The sequence below is a fragment of the Xiphophorus maculatus genome, chromosome 22 (genome assembly GCF_002775205.1).
Source record: "Xiphophorus maculatus strain JP 163 A chromosome 22, X_maculatus-5.0-male, whole genome shotgun sequence".
NCBI lineage: Eukaryota > Metazoa > Chordata > Actinopteri > Cyprinodontiformes > Poeciliidae > Xiphophorus > Xiphophorus maculatus.
This window is the reverse complement of record NC_036464.1, coordinates 6,566,191-6,586,599: the sequence shown is the minus strand read 5'-3', so window position 1 is coordinate 6,586,599 and position 20,409 is coordinate 6,566,191. Positions and strand designations below refer to the sequence as shown.

The 20,409-nt window shown below is 37.9% G+C and overlaps 1 long non-coding RNA gene across 5 annotated transcripts in view; it reads left to right on the top strand.

The window, feature by feature from the left end:
- Positions 1–20,409, top strand: part of LOC102236377 — a 129,364-nt gene that overhangs the window by 48,135 nt on the left and 60,820 nt on the right. For all 5 annotated transcript variants that reach the window (XR_002752082.1, XR_002752083.1, XR_002752085.1 and 2 more), the window contains one exon: positions 392–487. This is a non-coding gene — a long non-coding RNA (uncharacterized LOC102236377). The remainder of the gene's footprint in view (positions 1–391; positions 488–20,409) is intronic.

Below are 20,409 nucleotides of genomic sequence, written 5' to 3'. Positions count from 1 at the left end.
TTTAGCCTGCTCTTGTCTGATACTTCGTTAAAGTTAAAATCAATCCCAGGTTTATGCTTGAAAACTTTGAGATGTGCAAAGTGTGAAGGATAAAAGAAAAGCTATGGAGTTTCAATATGGGAACAGTTCTCACTGTACATCTCCCTTAAACCACTACTGAACTGAATTCAGTTTTGATAATGCCTTAGTCAATACATCCATCATTTTTTTCACAGGTTTGTTTCCATCTATAACATTTGACCTATTTTAGAGATAATGTATGGTTGTTTATGAGGAGAATATTTCGCTCACACCAACTTGCAGTAATAAAAAGCTGTGTTTCATCCAGAGATCTGACTGTGACGACCCGTCCTCTTGTCTCATTTGGGTGTTTTTCTGGTCGTGTCCTCAGTGTGAGTGAAAACGGGGCCCGGAGCCACGAGTTGGGAGGAGAGATGGCAGCCAGGGTGGCACTCTGACTGGAGGAGCGCCAGCTGCTCTCAACCAGGTAGGGATCGGTGCCAGCTTCGTCTCCGTTTCACACCCTCCTCCCTGTGTCTGTCTGAGTCAGTGGCCGTCACGCTGGCTGACATTCAAAGTTTGTTACCCACAGAACAGAGTCACCGCTTTGTTTCCATTACTTTATCAGTCACCCTTCACACACAGTCTGATACAGAAGCAGTGTTAGTTGACCCAGACCTTATTGACTTGGTGGGTGAGTGTGTTAAAGCTGAGTAAACTTTTTAAGAGCGATTTACAGATCCTAATTGATTGTACATGGGCTGAAATAAATTAAATTACAACACTAAAATGGTTTAGACTTCATTTAAACAGCAGTGTAAATAATAAAGATAATACCATTAATTCTACACTGAAAGAAAGTTATTGGAAGACCTTAATGAGTTCAAATATTTTTCTTACTCTGTTTAAGTCATCTATATTTTATTGATTCGATAAACAAGATTAACAATTCACTTTAGTGTGGTTTTTATTTAACTTAATTGGCTTTACTGAAATCTAAAATGCTGCTTATTCTCCCAAGGACCCTAATCTTGATTGTTTACCACATCAGTTACCATTTAAGATGCAACAATTATAAGCTTAATGCCATAGAACAGAGCAGTAGAAATGCCTTTAATTTTAGCTTAACGTTGAGAAATGCCTTTAATGTGCTAAGTCGCAAAAATAAATATTTAGAAAAATGCAAATGCAAGTTAGAATTGTGGGCCATATAAGTAATGAGCATCAAACCAGCAGCAGACGAAAGACGTGCATATTTGAGAGGGAGAGTGTGCAATGAAGGGAATATTTCATCATTCTTGAAAGTTCTCCCTTTCAATGTTCTAAGGCCTGTAGCTTACATTGTTTGCAAGTCTAAAAGCAAGTACATTAGAAAGTGTTAAAGAAAAAAAGAGTATTAGTTAGGCACCAAGAATCCCAAACTTGGATTTAATTACATAACAATATGATTACCTAATAAGAAAATCAGTCTACAGCTTAACGTTGAGTTTGGAATTTGGATTTTTTTTTTTGGTGGGGAATTTGGGAGAACTCTTCTCTGTTTCAGCTCAGAGATATAGCAAACCAGCACCGTGCTGAGGGATTTAAAAGTGCTCCGCAGTGAGCCCAGTTTCTCTGTGAGTGAGTGACGACGTGTGACAAAAAACATTGCTTTCAGATTTCAGATTTGAAATCTGAAACAATGTTTTTTTTGTTTGATAATGTTTGAAAACATAGTTTGATAGGATAAATTTAGAAATTACTCAGGTTAAATGTGGCAATCTCTGCTGGAGTTCCGACCAGGAGTATTACTCTGATTCCCTCAAAAAAAAAAACACTTCAATTTCTCAGATGAACTGTCAACAGAAAACTTTCAATTAGGTAGCCAGACAATAAATATGCAGGTCCTTATTGCATCTTTATCCACACTCTTTGTTCCACGTGAAAATACAATTAATCAGCATTTTCTGAAATACTCTGACCAGCCCGTTTAGCTCTCATTCACCTAAACACACTAAAACCCTTTCTGAGAGATTACTTATTATTCCGCTAGCTCCTACAATTTTAAGGGGTTGTGTACTAAAATAATAACACTGATCCTTGGATGTAAGTAGCGTAGATCATGTGTTTTCAGACCGGTTTAACTTTAAGCTTAAGAAAAAATATAGCTGTTTGTCTGTGGAAAGAAAAACAACAAAAAAGTTCATTTTTGGCCATAAACAGTATAATGACACTGAAACGAAGACTAATAAAGATTTCATAAAGAAGATATGCCGACACTTGTTACTTATTTGCTTGTGTTAATTCAGGGTAATGCTACATTATTGCCCACATGGAGTCTAACACGGTTTTGACGCTGCCAAAGGACAGTCACTGTAACTGGCTCCAAGACAGATTAAGAACATCAGGTGTTTTAATGCTCTGGCCAAACTGCCCTCGGCTAACACGCTCCAATGTTTATACGGCTCAGCGAGAGCCAAGCGATCCTCTCAACATGCAGGTCAAAAGCTATGAACTCAAGAGTGGGCAGTTGCCAAGGAACATGGAGCACACGGCCTGCCAATTGCAACAAGCCTGTGGCCAGACGGCGAGTGCAGAGAGTTCAGGAGCAGCCAAGTGGTGTCCAGTGAGGGTCCCACGGCTTAGTGTTGGCCAAACAACGCCTCCGGGTGGGATGGACCAGCTCACTACTGGATATGTTTCTGAGTTTATAAACTGGGTAAATAGGAGTCAAAGCCTGTCTTCTGGGGTTTTTCTTTCGCTGTTTATTTGTCAGGGTTGGTCATGAGAGGTGTATCATGGTGTATTGCTTTCTTGTTTTTCTTATCAGTTAAGAGTTTAAATGACTACACATTTATCAATAAAAGACACAAATTGTACACTTCCTGCTGCTGCCATTGGTTTAGAGAATACAGGTGTGTTTGAGCCCAGTGCCAAGCAGGAAGGACATCAGCAATGAGTTACTGCCAGTCAATGTGAGAAGGGTTATAAGAACATTTCCAAACAATTTAAATTGCACTTGTTTTCCTTGAGTGGAAATCTTTTCAGTAGTGAATGTTTTAGCATATTTAGCCCAAGTTCAGACTATGCAATGCCCAGAGGAATGACAAAAAGCTAAGAGCTCTATCTTAGACTCTACAAACCTCAGTTAGCATATTAAATGGTAAAATGAATGACAGGGTAGGTTGGAAAATGACAGACAAGTTTGAAACAGAGGTTGTCTTTACCCCTTTCGGAATATGGCAGCTTGACTTGGGTTTTCAAAGTTTTATTTAAATGAAACCCCCTGGAACATGGTAGTGGAGCGGTGACAATTCGGGCATCTTTTCTAGCTATAGGATCTGGGCAATTTGCAGACACCAACTATTCAAGAGTCAAATTTGAGGCTTTGTGAAGGTTGATCCAAACTGTATAAGTAGCATGGAAATAATACCAAACACAGCAACAAATCCACAAGGAAATGGCTGAAAAAAGAACATCAAGATGTTACCATGGCTCAGCTAATATCCAGATCTTAAGCTGATTGAAATGTTGTGTTGGTAACTTGATTGAGCTTTGCAGAAAAGAAGTCTATAAACCTTAAAGAACTAAAGCAATGAACTAAAACCAGAACTGCGAAGAAAAGAAGACCATAGTTTCTCCATAGTGATAAATCATATGGAAAATAACTACTTCTAATCACTTCAGATAGATCACTTTTTCATAAAAAACAAACCTTTTTAATATTTTGAATTTATTTACTTTCTACTCTTCTTTGCTCATTTAAACCCATGATAGGGAAAGCAGAGAATGTTTTGTGTTAATGGTCAGTACAGGTCCTTGGCTCGGCTCTGTGTGCCTGGCACACTGACTGTGTAGAAGCTAATATCTTCAGCCAACCTCAACATATAGCACAGGTACCATCAAGCTAAATAAAACAGCATACACTTGCTTCTCTACAGGCTAAGCCAAATTTACAGCCAAGTCCACTTACAGACCATGGGAGGATAAACACTCAATTTGGCCGTATACACGGTGATATGGCCAAAACCATCCTAAGCCTCTTCATGGCCAAAGGCATTTGCATCCCAGACCCACTCATTGGGGAATCCTCTTGTTTAGCTTTTCACCTTTCTGGAACAATCCTTTGGAGACAGAAACAGGAAAGAAGGGGCGGAGGGAGGGGGCGATGTAAAGCTGGACAATCAACTATCGCTGTGTTTAACACTTCATTTTCAATCCCTGCCGATCCCATTCTCTGCCACTGTTAATTGCTGCTCTGCTACCTGCCACTAGTGATTTCTGAAATGACTTCTGAATTGAAGCATATGGACGAGGAGCCGCGGAGGGAGCCACGAACGACTTGAGGAAGGGTCCCATTAAATAAGAGCTAGCTAATTACGTTGTCCTCACTTTTTGTCCTGCGCTATCCGGGTTCTTTCTGCCATTCATATATCTTTCTGTAATGAGTAAAGCCAGGGCCTGGCACCTGCGCTCGGTAATTAAACATATAAATTCTCCCCTCACAGAAATATGTGGACTCACCAGGATTGATTTATAGGGCTCGCTAAATTACACTGTTGAGCTTATTTTCACTGGAGGTGTTCTTTCAAAGGCGGTAGAAGAGAGTGAGGCTGTTTTATCACTTCAATGGGGGACAGATTTTTTGTTATATAGTTGTTAGATGTGCTTTTTTTTCTAGTACAACTGTGAAGTTGATGATAGTAGAACCTAATAGCAGGCCTTCAGGATTGAGGAATGAGCGGTTACACCACCACAGCCAAAAACAGCAACACAAAAATCCTTTTAAAGTATATCACAGTCAGTGTGGTTCCAAGCAATACACTTCTAAGACACATTTATGGTTCCTTGTGGTTAAAGCTCTTACTGTATTCATCCATTTTTCTTTTTCTCTCTTTATTTGTATGCACCCTATTTTGCTAGATTTCATGCTAAGTTCTCCACATATTGATCTCACACTCCTTTCAATTTTAAGTATTTACTGAAATGAAAATGCATGTTAAGTTACAGTTTTCATACTTATATGTCTGGGAAGTGTATATCAACTTTGCACTGAATTTGAGATTTTTGCAAAAACTGAGATTTTTACACTCTCAACATAGATTTCGCTGTAGGCCATTCTAATGTATAGATGTTTGATTGATATCAATCCACTGTAGCTCTGGATGAAGGCTTATAATAGTTGTTCTGAAAGTAAACCACAGCATGATGCTGCTTTCACCAGCATGTTTCACTGTGGAGATGGTTAATTGTTTTGGTATTCTTGTTGCTGTTTGCTCACCAACAGACCTCTAAGGGTCTTCACATAACTGCTGGATTCACACTGAGATTAAATTACATTGATAGAAACTATTTGCCAATGAAGTGACTTCCAAAGAAAATGTATTATTTTAGGGGTGAAAGTGTAAAAGGGGGATGAATACAAATGCACACCACTCTTGATTTTTTATGTTTTTTCATCTGGAAAACATTTGGAAAATGTTTTACTACAATAGACTTGTACATAAATACAATGATGTTCATTACCTGACAACATTTGAAAAAGATTCAAGGGGTCTGAATACATTTGCAACGCACTGTTGCTACTGCAAAACAGCAACCTTTTCCACTGGCATGAGCACATATTTTGAGAGACATTAAAGAAATGCATCCCACCTCAGTAAAACAAAAATGTTTAGCATCTTGATCTAAAACAATCATAAATTCAGCACTATTTTACTGCATTTTAAAAGAACAAAGAATTGGCTGAAATTGGTCAGAATTTTAAATAACTTCAATTTTTGATGTTTCCATAGAACTATCGGTAATTAATATATGATGCAGACTAAACACACAGTTAGATTTGGTAAAACAAATTAAAATTTATTGATATGAATTTTTTTCCCAGATGATAAACGCAATGCATGAATTGCCTATTCCCTAGTAGAATTGGCAGAAATTGGCTTTGACCAGTCAAATTTATAGAAAACTGGCTGCAAAACTACAGCTGTTGCATCTATGAAACTACAGTAACTGTAACATTTAATTTCTGAATGAAACAGAACATAAGTGCTAAATAATGAAAGCCTCAACAACAAATAAGGTTCTTAATTACACATAGTACCCAATACAAAGTATGGCCATTTTCTGTAAATGCTTGCTTTTGTGTTCTAAATAGATTTGCTATGTAGAATCTGTTTAACATCTCAATAACCATGTGTAACCTTCAATCGTTTCTCTGACTGATGGATGCAAAAAGATAGCTCAGTTTAATGAGTTGAAATACTGGATGTCACAATTAATTGGATATACTTTATTTGGAATGGAATCCAGTGCTACAAAACTGCCAGCCTATTAACCTCTATTTACTTGTCAAACCATCACCTCATTGACTTGCCCATTAATATATTTTTTAATGTGACATTTCTTTCTTTGGTTTACACATTTTTGTATGGCTTTTTGTTTAATTTCTCAGTATTTCTTTTCTTTTGGCCAAAGCCTGCAGCATTCGCAGCATTCCTGACACTTTTTGTTAATAACTCATTGGAAAGTTAATGAAAACAGCACTCAGGCATATCCGAAATGATTGTGCTCTTTGTCATGCTAATAAAGTGAAAGATGTTCGTCCAATGGGTGAATGCGTGCACATTACGGGGAACTTGTGATTATGTGTGCCTGTTGCACCACATTCTTTTTACCTCATTCTTTCCTTGTTTTCTGTCACCTTCTCGTTCTCCCTGACAGATGTTTTAACGTATTTATTTCAGGGGTTGTGAGACTGAATCAAATGGGTTCTTGAGCTGTTAAACGTAAAAATACAGTTGCCACTTTTTAGGTGACGATTGAAGAAAGATGAGCAGATTCCAAAATCATTTAGAAATTTTTCACATTTTTTGTGGCACAAAGGTGTGCAGAGCTGTATCCAAACTATGCAAAATAAGTCAAAAATGTGTTGCTCATTGTGCTGTTTTTATTTTTCATTCTCTGTGTTTACATGAAGTCATTTTAATATGGTTGAATCCACAGTTCATCTGCTTTCATTCACATGCTTCTTGTCTCTATTGCCAGAATTGCAGACGAAAAGTGTTTAAATGTACAGTAGCCCCCACCTACTTGCTGGCCAGTATTCACGGATTCACCTGTTTCATGGATTCTTATGTGGAATGTAACTCCAAATTATTTGTGGGGCATCCTCCTGAAAATTTGTTGATTTATTTATTTATTTTGTAGAGTATATCTAAAATATTAGGAAATGAAGCTTAGGGAGCTGAAATGCCAAAGTGCAATGCATCTTAACACAACATTGGCTGGTGTTTTGAAGACAGCCAATCCAGGAGCCTCAATCATTTTCCTTGATGCTGATTGGCTGTAACCCAAAGAACAGAGAAAAGGAGATTATAAATGCTAACTTCTGTGGTAGTTCAAAGGTAGCTTCTACTGTGTGTATTATTGCATAATAGGAAATATTTTATGTTTGGAAACATGAAAAAGGAAGTTATAAGCACTTTTTTAGGAATCTCACATCTTTGCTTATTTTAGCTATTTAAATGTTTATTTGTGGCCCCTAGGTCTTTGTAAAATGACAACAATAAGCGCTTGTTTATAGAAAGTTCCATTTGAATGGGAGATTAGACATGGAAGAATTGTTCTTCTCAAATAATCGAACTATTGTTCCATGTTCAAAATGCTGTGTTTTGGGGGAAACTACATCCACACAGCACCCTGACTAAACCATCCCATGGTGAAACATTGTGATTGCATCATCAGCCTGTGGGAAGACATTTATTCACATGAGAAAGGGAGATTGATGGGAAAATGGGAGCTAAACACAAGGTATTCCTGCAAAAATAACACCTAATAGAGGCAGTGAACCTACTTCTTTATCCAGCTCTACAATGAAAGGGTTTAAATCCAAGCATATTCATACCTAAATATATGAATATGCTCAATGTAAATATAATTAAGAATCTCTGGGAAGACTGTGTAAAGGGGAATGGGCAAAAGTTCAGTCTCTTGTCTTGGTGGAGACGAACAATGAAAAACTTTTTGCAGTGAAAAGTTGTTCCACAATCCATTCATAGGGCCTGAATTCAAATGAATCCTACACTTCTCAGGGTTTTATTTGCCAAGTAATGTGAAAAAGTGTGTATATTTTCCCTTCCATTCACCATTATACTGTATTTTGTGTTGTTCTATCACAAACATTTCATATAAAATACACTGGAATTTGTGGTTGCCACATGAAAAAAATACAAAAACGTTCATTTAATTTTGCAAGGCACTGTACGCGTTCAGATTTCTGCTTAAGACATCAGCCTTCCTTTTTCATCTAGAAAGTATAAACTAAATTCTTGTAATGTTTGTTGATTTAAAATTGTAAAACAACCCCTCTGTCTTTGATGACACAGTTAAGAAGTGAAGAATTAAAGGAAAACCGTGGGCGAACTGTTCTCGTATTATGAGTTTCATAAAATTATGCTAGAGTCCCTGGGAGAAACGCCTGATTTTCTCCCTTTCATCCCTTTTCTTAGTCCAAACTGGGGTGCTGGGTGGAAAAAAGGGGATAGAATATCCATAATAAAGCTGAAATTTGCATCATTATCCCGAATCATCCGAACCTTTTTAAAAGCAGGAGGAGATAGTTACTGGTGTTTTACATGAATTTTGGCTGTGAATACATTTGTCAGGTCGAGCCTCTCTCACAAATGCATCATCTTTTTTTTTTTTTTTTACTCACACTCACACACTTTATGCAATGATGGAATAAAATCACACAGTGTGAGGAGCATTAACACTCCTACAGATATTAAAAATGGAAAAAATTCCAGATTTGCATCTGTTTTAAGTTTTGGCCATGTGACCCAAGTAAATGCACATTTTGCAAAATGTCCATCTTACGAGAATCCAAGAGACACTTTTGTCTATTTTGGGATGTGACCTCCGTCTCACACTGCAGCAAGCTGACAGCAGTGTTGAGATGACATGAGCATGGAGTGAAAATGATAAAAAAAAAATCAACATGCTTTTCAAGTTTTGACAGAGAATGTGACTGAAGAAATCAAATGTTGGTTGCTTGCAGGCATTTTTATTGCCTGATCCGTGCTAATGCTGGTCACACGTTGCTCCAAAAATAGACAAGGAGGGAACAAATGAAACAAAAATGGTCTCAGGTGTATGTCAGGAAGTTTTTTCTTTTTTTTTGTCTTTGCAAATGTGACAAACTTCAATTATGTGTTACGACGCTGTGTCCTTGTAGTAAAACTACGAACGAGATTTCTGTCACATGTGAGGAAAACTAATCACAAGTGTGAACAGCAGAGACCAACCAAGGACTTCATTTCTTTTGTGAACATCCGTGCAGCCTCATATGTTTGTGTGTGTGCACTGGGGTGTAAATGCAGACTTCCTAGCTAACTGAGGAAGAGGCGGGGGGAGGACATCTGTTTGCCTGGAGGTGGGGGCAGGCTCATCTTGCTGTGTGTGTGTGCGTGTGTGTGTTTGTGTCACAAACACAATGCAGCCCAAATGGCAGCAGGATTGGCAGCATCTTCTGGAGTCCATGTTGAAACAGGTAACTGCAGGAGAAGGCGGAGGGAGGGCACAAAGACAACAACAACACTTCACTTAGGCCTAATTAGGAACTGGCATGGTCAGAATCTGTGCAATATGTTGCACATACGCCTCTGTGGTTACACAGTGGACTTTGGGTTGGTTGTTTGGCTCAGTGCTCATGAAAGGTTCTTTGAATAATACATGGTAAGCATTATTAAGCATTTTATTAATTATTTTTAAATTAATGCTTTTCAATATTTGGTTCTCAAGTGTGAATTTAATGCTGATTTTCTCTATTCCACACAAATGTTAAATTATGCATTTAAAATGCATAATTTTTAATGCAATTAATGCATTAATTATGCATAATGCATAATTTTAGAGCAATTGTATACATCTTCCTTTGACTTATCTTTTCATTATTAAGGTCCATGCTTTTTAGGAGAAATAGTACAAATCCTTTAAAATGATTAATTTCTGGAAATGGAGCTGCATTTAACCATAGTTCATGTGCTTCAGTAAAATTAGCCTTCTTTATCCCTATTCAAGCCTTTTTTGATGTGTGTTTGGGATCATTGTCCATTTGGGACATCCAAATTGGGCAAAGATTCATTCACCTAACTCAAGCAATAGATCAAAATGCATAAGAACAACCCAGGAAGCAAGGCTGCAATAAACTGGAATATGCTGTATATAATATACCAGTGTTACTTTCCATAGCAAAGTGAATTTAAAATTAAATTAGACTGACGTGGTGAAATTCCCATTTAAACAGGTGTCCCAACACACATCAAAAAATGTTTTAGGCTCAATAAACTTCTGGAATGGCTCCAGTCTTAACAAATTAGGATATTTTTGGACAATAGCAGATGTTTGTTGACGGCTACAAAAGTGTGTTTGTTTCCCTGCAACTTGCTAGAGGATATTCAACTAAATATTAGAAGTGAATTATGTAAATGTTTGAGCCTGTGAACATATTTCTGACCCTCTGTGGATTAAATTGTGGGGTGCAAGTAGTCATGATTAGACCGTGTATGCAAGTTTATCTCATGTAGGATTTGCAGTGCAGCAGTGTAAAAATCAAACTGTGTTAAGAAAATCATTGTTTATACTTGTGCCAATGATGTTAATTAAGCAGGGCAAGATATGAAGCGATATGTTTATTATAGGTTATATTTGATGAATGACTTTTCTTTAACCAGGCTGGTTGCAGAAATGTGAAATCGGCTTTGCATATCTGCTTAAAAGCATAAACTTTAATGTAATGCATGTCCTTCCCTACATATATGGTAGATTAGAGGGGACTATGGGAAAAATACTATTAGTTTTTGAAATAGAAAATATTTTAGCTAGCAGTAGCTCCAAAAAAAAAAGACACAGCCAAACATAAAGCCATGAGTATGTATCATGTTAAAACTCACTCACTTCTTGTAAATGGGCAAAAAATATATATTATTATTTAGGAGAATAAAAATAACATTTCCTGTTCTGTAAGAACCATTTTAGAGTCACTTTAACCTAGTTTAAACTAACCAGTTTTCATCAATATTTAATTTTGACACTGGTCTGAGTTATTGATATTATTACATACAGTATTTTTGGAAGAAAGGTAGATCTTTATGTTTTTTATGCTAATCTGCTGTGTCACTGAGAACCTCTGTTTTGATTGTGAAACGTATCATGTTTGTAAGAAAAAATATATTCAGTTTTAATAGAATTTAGCCTATTGCTAAGAGTTCTAGGCAATCACATTTGGTTTTTTCACAGTTTTGAGTCTGATTCAATTAGCTGTTGAAACCAATTAAATGATTAAATATTGTATATTTTCTAAGTTACTGAACAGACTTTTTACTTTTAGCTAATTTAACCTTTCATGTTATTTTGCTGTTTGAAGAATGTTATATTATTGCATAATTGTAGTCATTTTACTACCACTCATTTGAATCCTTATGCTGGACTAGGAAGTGAATCTATTGGCACATCAACCCCACCAAGATTATTCACTGGCTGCCATTGGCTTTTCCCCTGTCTTGGGGCATGATTTCCTGTAAGCACCTTTAGCACACTCAAAGTTCCTTGCCAAGTTCCAACCCCTCCAAGATCTATTCCTCCACAGGCGTCCTCAACGACCACCAACCCACCCCCTTCCTGGTGAGGAGGTCAGAGTTCCTAGTGAGAAGTTGGGGCTACCCTTGAGCACTTTGATTCAGACTATCTTTCTCTCATTCTAGTCTCCTAAAGGCTCGGGTTATAGGGGGAAGATGCAGAAAGCTGCTGGCGAGGGCAATACCAACCTCCAAAGGCATTTACACCCCCCAGTTACCTCCAAATTCCAACACTGGGGCATTTAGGATTTTTCTGTGTAGCAGGAAGTGAGAAAAGGTTCTGAAGAGTTCTTGAAGTTGACTACAAAGGGAATAAAGATTTTCCCAAACCGCTCAGGAGAGGTCATTAGTCTTTCCCTGATTTTTTAAAATCATCTTTCAGCTCCAGCATGAGGTTAATCCCCTCTAACAACAAACTTTCAAGTCAGGTCTGAGCTGAGATGTGTTCTGTAGGGCTTAAAGGAAACCCTGTAGCCATTAAGGGTGTAGTCACAGAACCAAGTTGATGACTTGGTGGCTACTTTAATATGATCAACAACTGTCACTCACTGGTCCTTCATTTAACTTTAATGTCTTGGAAAGTTATTCACATATTTTAAACATGCCTTCATTTTAGGAGAAAATACAACCAGCTACAGAGTTTTAAATAAATGTTTTGTAAAGACCTTTAATGACTGAACGGTAGAGGACAGGCCAGTGCAGTTCAGACTGACATATTCAGGAAGTGTTTGCACCACCAGTTGGACTCTCACTGGGGAGGCAGAGTTAAGCCCATCATCATATTAGTGTAACAATAAACATAATGCACAATGACGTTTTCTGGTCCAATGAGTTGACTGTGTTGGATGCTGTGGTTGGTCGGTTGTATGGGCTGTTTCTACAATGGAAGCAGAATGGCATTTTGTAAAAACACAAACTACCATATTGTTAGAGAAGCAGACAAGAATGATACGTTTGGAGGACTGGATAGACCCACAGCTCAGGTCAGTTTACACGATTTTGTATTCCAGAGATCTAGCTTTGATGGATGATGACCAATGGCAAAAGCACAAAATCTCCTAGTTTTTAGGATTGTTAGATGACCAGAATTAACTTAAGGAAAGATATAACATTCCTTAAATTCTGTTTGCAAGAAAATACCTCCCTTTTTGCTATACCTTGTGAATGCTTGAGGGAGCTTAAAGATGCAGGTTTATTTTTTGGCCCCACAGGCAGACTGGTTATCAGGAGCTGTTGGGACCATTGTGGAAGGGTGAGTCTGAGCAAACTGAGCTTGAAACGCAAAGTTCTTGCTCAACTCTCAGGCTGGGGTCTCCTTCCAGGAAAAAAAGTGTTCTAGGGAGCAAACTGCTCCATGATATTGATGTCAGACTAAATGAACTTCTTCCCCATTGATCCACACGGGTGGTGGGAACATAAAATGGAAATGATAAACCTGGCTTTCTTGACTAACAACTTACCAACATCCTTTCCTTTGGTTTTTTCTCCTCTCACATCCTTTGCTCTTTTATGTAAACTGGGCCAATATTGCTTCATTGATGTTTTCTAGAGGGCAGTAAAGCATTTGAAAGCATATTGGCTTGTTTTGGTCTCATCAAGATGAAGGATACTGTGCTTTCATGATCAATACAGCAGCAGAGAATTACTGTTCAAGATGCTGTTTGTGAGGCCAGCAGAGCAGTCACACAAGTCTGATATGTGGACCTATCATCTCATCAAGCCTTGGTTTGGTCCAGTGGTGGTGTCTAAGAAAACATATGCAGAGAAAGCTATAGTGTCAACCATGTCTGATGCTTAAATATGATTTTATTTCAGTGCATCTCTCATTGTGAAAAATGACAAATATATTGTGACCTACACTAGAGAATAACAATAAGAAAAGAAGCATGAGTTTGTTAATTTCTAATCTAAACAACCATAGTGGGTAAAGAATCTGTTGCAGTGCAATAAAAACATATCATAGCCCATCTTTATTACCAGTTTCAATTTATTAATCTCAGCTCATTTGTCCACATTAATGCCAGTGTGGACTTAAAATGCAGCAGTGAAAATCAAACAGAAATATGGGGGTGAGGGGTGGAGGAGCTTTTAGTTGCTAAAGTAGGAAATGTTTTTGTTATTAATTATTGACCATTTGCATAGATCATTACATACAATATGTAAGGAGATTTAAACAACTGCAGCCCTGGATCTCCAGTGCAAAGTTGTATATTGGCATGAGGATTTCCAAGGGCGATATGATTTTTAAAAAATGTACAGTCATGAGTCCATGTCAACTTTTGTCTTCAAATAGATGTCATTGCGGAGACATAGTTTTTGACAGCATTTAAGAGCACTAACCTAGTGCTCCAAAAACAGTACAGGTGCTCTCCACGCTGAGTGTTTAGACAGATGTACCTGTCAGCAGGATATCGGCGCCGCCTGAGTTTGGACATGAACCTTTGTCCAAATGCACAGGTTCTTTCATCAAGCTATTGAGAGAGAGATGAATCTGTTATGGATCAGCAGGAGGTACTTCACTGTAAATGTTAGAGAAATTATGTCATCGTTTTGATCTGTGCAGCACTGCACATTATTGCACCGGACAAAGAAAATATACATTTATACAATACCAAATTCCTATAATGTGTTAGAAAGTCTGGTTTATAGAAGCAAAGCATTGTTTTGATATCGAGCAAGCATCTTCTTGTCAGTCTAGAGCCTGTAAAACCCAAATGTTAAATAAGTTTAGTTAAATTTGTCTTGTCAATCAGCATAGTAAAAATATGTAAACATCTCATTACATGTATCATTATTTTTACTCTCTCTCACACAGTAAAGGTGTATTAGGTATGTCATGCATAAAGAACTAATCCTTATATCCAGGGCTCCTAATAATAGCTTACACTGTTACAGCAATTAGATGGTGCTTCCCAAGACAGGCTTGACATTGAGAAGAGATATTGTATAGCTTTTATATGGGAAGCTCTTGTAATAACCCTAGTGCCTTCGATTACGCCCAGTGACGTTCAGACTGGATGCTGATGAAGGTGAACTGTCGCTCTGCAGAACCACGGCATCTTTAAGAGGAAATAGAAACAATCTGTCAGCTAAAACAAAAGCAATCAACAGCAATATGATTGACAGGACCCCTGGGTGCCGGGTCCCCATGGGAACAGGTCTGCCTGTCAACCCATCATACTGATGCAGAGTCATTGCTTATTGTCCTAAACAGACATAATTACACTCAACCTAACATTATTAGCCAAGCAAATCATGTAAATATGATGACACAAGGGAAATTTTGTCACTTATTCAGAGTTGTAGAACCTCAGTCAAAGTTGGAGTTGCAATATGTTCCATGAAGGTTAGCTATAAAAAATTACATTATTTTAGGGTCTTTTTTTACTCACAGAAACTCACAGTTTGAGAGCCTTTTGTATTTTTATCTTGCTCATCAAGCCTTTAATATTAGACCATATTGAGAAGCATGCTCAATGCACAGTATCTCACTGGAATGTTGTCCAAAGTTAGAAGGTGGAAAGGGGAAGAAATGGAGATGTAATTCTGATTACTGAAATACACGGTGCAGCAAATTATAATGGGAGTACCGGTTTTAAGTGTGAGTCTTTGTAGGGGTGTGTTTGTGTGCATCTGTCCTCATTGGCTCACCATACCTGGGCACACCAGGGAGCATGAGGAACTCGCTTGGCTTAACTAGAAGATCTACCTGTCGGTGTGCTTCCTTCCGGGCTGAAGTGGCTAGTTAGCATACATGCTTCCATGCATGTGTATTTACCCTGCATGGGGGTGGGGGTGGACATGGGGGTGCCCCTGCATGTGTGTATGTGTGTGTTAAGGCCTCATCTCAAGTCTCACCGGAGACTTGTTGTCTAAGATTAATGAAGGTCACCGGAATCCTCCAAAGTATTCCAATAATTAAGGCTTTGTTTATCAAAAACAAGTTATATTAAGAGCAAAAAGATTCATGGTAATTATTCATAATCTTAACAATTCAAGTGTAGCCACCTCATTTGTGCCTTTAATTCTTCTTGTTAATGTTTTGCATAAATCTGCATAATTACTTGAGATGCCTGTTGTATTTTTGACAGCTACTCAGTTCGTGTGCACTAAAGGGTATCAAATGTGCCGCGCACTGCATGCTAAAAAAGTGCTTGTGTGGCTAGAGCACCCAGAGCATATTTCAGCCATCAAGCCCCGCCACGCAGGGCTGTAATGCATGCAGAGAATGGGGTGTTTTCGATCAAATGGAGTAAATAAATGCTTCTACCTTTGGTAGTTCGATTGAAAGCTTTCATAAATGAGACAACGGCAACAAAATCACACCGGAGAAGAAGAGCATCCTAAAATGAACCCAAGCTTTGAACAGCTGGACCTAAGGTGCCGGGGTGAGTTTGGCTATAAAATAAAGGACACCCTTTTTAACAAGTTAATGCATTTTTTTCCCTGTATTAACAGAGGTAGGCGATATGCATTGGTCAAAATATTGAATGACTACAACATTAGCTGCCTCTTGTTGTAACTTTTTGAGCTATTTCCTATGGGTGCAAAACAACCGTCACGCTACTGTTGTTTCATTCTGCTGCATTTTCAATTAACAGAAGTAACTATGGCCAAACCACAAAACCTTCTAATTGAAAAATGACATATGTTGTGTTTCAACATGCTCATAGCCAACCTGACTGTAAGTTTTTTGGGGGTTTTGGGTTACGTTTATGCCACAGCAGGGTGAGTGTGAGTAGTCTTACAATCTGGCTATCAGAAATCCCTGCAGATTTTAAGCTTTGGTCATCAGGTGAGCAAGTGAAATTGGAATTTTAAAGTTTAATATTGTAATAAGTTTGAAATTTTAAATAGACAATTTGAAACCCAAAATGGCTACTTTACATCTAAAAAGTTGCAATAAAACGTCTGCATGTCATTACAACAGGTGCTCACATATTGCAGTTCACTTCTTATTACAACATCAGCTGTTGTAATAAGCTCATCCTTATTTGGATGAGTTATTAGGAATTGCTGGAATCCTGAAACCTCAGAAATGGCTTTGTAATCCAAATGCTTGTGATATGCACATGACGCTTTGCTTTGTGAAATCTTTTAGCCTACTTCATGTTGTCAGACCACTTCTGTTTAGGTAATGTGACAAGTGGAATTGAACTCAACTGTCCAAAAAAATTGCTTTATCATTGTTAATTTGTGTTTTAAGCAAAAATTACTTTTAAAATTAAAACAAGAGAAGTTGGTTTGGTTAGCTCTGCTCCTTTGCTAATTAACATAATTATTTAGAAATTGCATTCTTTATTTGCGTGAGTTATCTTTGTCTAAAATTAGAATTTCTTTGGTTATGTAAAACACAAATAGATGTAAACCAAAGAGGAGCAGACACTTTTTCCCTGTAAAGTGAAGCTGTCCGATTAGTACTTTGATATAAGTGATTTAATTTAGCCTCCCACCCTTCCTTATTTGCTGTTACTTAGCATGCGGCAGGCATGGACATTAATGCGTGCATGATTGAGTTGCAGTGGGTGATGATTTTAATAAACTGACACAATGAGGAGGCAACAGGTCAACACTGTTTGGATTCATCCTGTGCACAGGTAGAAAAGATCTGGTGATGATGCTGAAAAAGATGAGACCACATTTTACACCATGTTTAAAATAACAACCTGTAACCTGTTTGTCATCCACTTCTTTCCTGATGCATATATCAGATGCACTTCTTTCCAAACTTTGCATATATGCATGAGTAGGCAACTTTAACATTCTTTCTCTCTCTCTGTTTAGTGTGTGTTGTCCACTGTGTCCCGCTCTTCTTTGTAAATCACCCTTCTGCCCCAGCTTAGAGAAACATACGGCTCTGATGTTAATTGAAATGTCTAATGAACTAAAGTTAAGAAATGGAGAAGGATGTAGGAGGAGAAACAAGAAGACAGAGAGAGGGCAAGAAAGGAAAGAAGTTTAAAAAAACATGCTGAAAGCTTCCAACTTTCTTTAATTATGTTTACCCAACAGGCTTTGCTTTCTCATTTAAATAGCAAAAACATCTGGCCACGGTGCGCCACTAGCATGGCAGCGGTAGTCAAGCAAATCTTGTGGAAAATAATGAAATTAGATCCCTAGTGCTGTGACAGTGGAAGGGCAGAAGACATCCGCTCCATGTTAATAAAATTCCCATGAATGAGTGAATACAATTAGGAAATTGTCAGTGGCGGCGGTGAACTTTTGTAACTCACTGATGTTTGCATCATTCGATTAAGGCAGCAATTTGGACTTGTTTATTTGCGTCTGTTGTGGCTTTTATTAATTGTGACCTAGCAGTGATTGGCCTGCGATTAAAGCAGTCACATATGATGTGGCTGAGAGTGAGGGATGGATTGCTGGGTTGGCTGGTGAACGGTAAGCTTTTGATTTTTAATTTTATTGTTTTTTTTCTTTAATGCCTGTGAATGTGCATCTGGGAAACAGGGGCAGTTTTGCATAGGTTTGTGCGTGGTATATGCATGATGCATCATCTTTGAACACAGGCAATGGAGATAATGTCTCTCTTTGATCTTAAAATTTGTAATAAAATAAATCTAATTTCGCCCTTTCCTTTGCAATGTAGTGATCCAACATGTTATTTTGTAAGTGGGAGGCTGTAGCCACCCCCTTGCAGTGGATGACAGATGTAGCAAATAGAAATTTCCCTCTGAAAAATAAAGAAGCTTAAAAGAACATTGTTTCTGTTGTAGAGGAGGCAAGAACAGGGCGTAACATTGATGAGAAGCAACTGAAAACTCCCTTGAGATATTCCTTGCACAATGCAGGTAAATACATGATTTATAAATGTTTCTCTATTTCCTGTTTTTCAGTCAATGGTATATCAGCACATCTAGCTTTTACATAAAGTTAGAAAGGTACTAGGTTAAATTTCCTGAAAGCAACATTAAAAAATAAGTACATGTTTTCTTCCAAAATTTAGTTTTTCTACCCTCCATGTTTACAGTCAAGCCGGTGCAGCACTACAGCACATCTACCACTACAGAAAGTTGGAAAAGTACACATTTGAAACTGGTAACTGCTTCAAAGTTGCCGATTTTAAAAAAGTGTTTGTTTTTCATATTTACTGACGATGTTTACTTTTTGTCTGTGCTTTGGTTTACATAGATGTTACCATTACCACCTCAGAGATGGAAGCCAAAGAAAGTTACAACAGTTGTGGTTTGAAATTCTCAAGAGAAACTACTTAAAAATATTGACAAATACAATATTTTTATGTTCATTTACTTTTGGCTCTATTGTTTGTTTATATACAAATGAGTAGTAGCACTGCACCACATCTAGTCCTTTCAATAGGTAGGTTCATTAGGTAACCAAGCCTTTAAAATTGCCCATCCTTAGTCTCTTGGGTTTAAAAATGAAAAAAAGATACTGATTTCCATGTAGAGTTTTGTTCTTTGTGACATAAATCAGGTAATAATTACTAGCATTGTCTGATGTTGTTAGGGAAAAAAATAATGTCTAAATCAGTTAATGAAATAGAGAAAAGACGGCTCCAATCAAGTCAATCTCAGCTCAATATCACTAACGTATTAAAATATAATATTGTAAATAGAGAATTTGTGCTTGCTTGTTGTGACTCTATATATAAAAAATTAATGATGAGGGAAAAAACCCAAATGCAACTGTTTCGGTGCAGTTGATCTTCAGTTACTTGAGTGAAGTCCTTACAGCAGTGTTTACTTTTTACAGTTTATCTATACAGACTGCAGTTCATTGGCATAATTCACTTCAAATACTCTTGGTCTTTATCATCCCACTCCTGGGGTCTGCTTTCCCTTTGTGAGTGTCTTTTGTAAATTTGAAGTAGCGTCCCTCTACCCTTCTTCCGCTGTGCTTTCAGAAGAGGAGACTGTGTTTACTTTAGAGCTTCAGACAGGCAAAGGAAAGGATTACATTCGTGGAAATGAGTTGTCATTTCAGGAGGTAATAACGGCTTTGGGCCTGAGAGCTCGACAAACACAACGCGGGCAGAGCGGATAGGATGAAACATGGGAGATCTGCAGAAGAGAATGTGGTGTGTGTGGATGTGTGAGCTCTTAAAGGATGGGTCACAGTTTTACACGCACATTATTTGGCTGGACATCTGTCCAAATGAGAGAATGGTATTGGATTCTGTTGGTGTGTCTGGGTAGTGGTGTTCCCACCACAAGACTCCTTCAGTCTTTAAAGCTTCAGTCCACTTGGAAGTAATCATTTCCATCCCTGTTGCTTGATTGGGTTCATCCTGTCAACACAACTGTACAAGATTTTCTGACAGCCATGTTTTGGCCTTTCGTCTTGGCTGCCCTCAGAACTGCCTTTGCTGCATTTTATGCTGACTTAAAATGTCTTGGAGTTTGGAAATCTTCATTCTTGCCTGCCAAGCCAAACAGAGCTTTTTAGTTTCCCCCTCATATGAACAACGGTGACCTTTTGACTGCGCAGCGGTTTGCCAATCACTTTGGGCGCTTCAAGACAACACAGGCCTTCTTCTTTTGCCTTAAATCAAATGTACACCCATGCAGAAGTTTTTTCTGAGCCACTGATGTTTGGACAAATGCTAAAATGCATTCATGAATTATTTTCTACATTCATTGGAAACAATTTATGATTGTATTGTCCAAGTCTGCAGCAGAGGTTGTAAAAAGTTCAATAAATGTAAGACTGGTGTTACTTCCAACCTCCTGTGGGTTCAAGCTAGACGGTTTCTGGTTGGCAGGGGTTTTCTCAATACTGCCATCTACTTGTAAACCAAATCTTTCACATACTCATC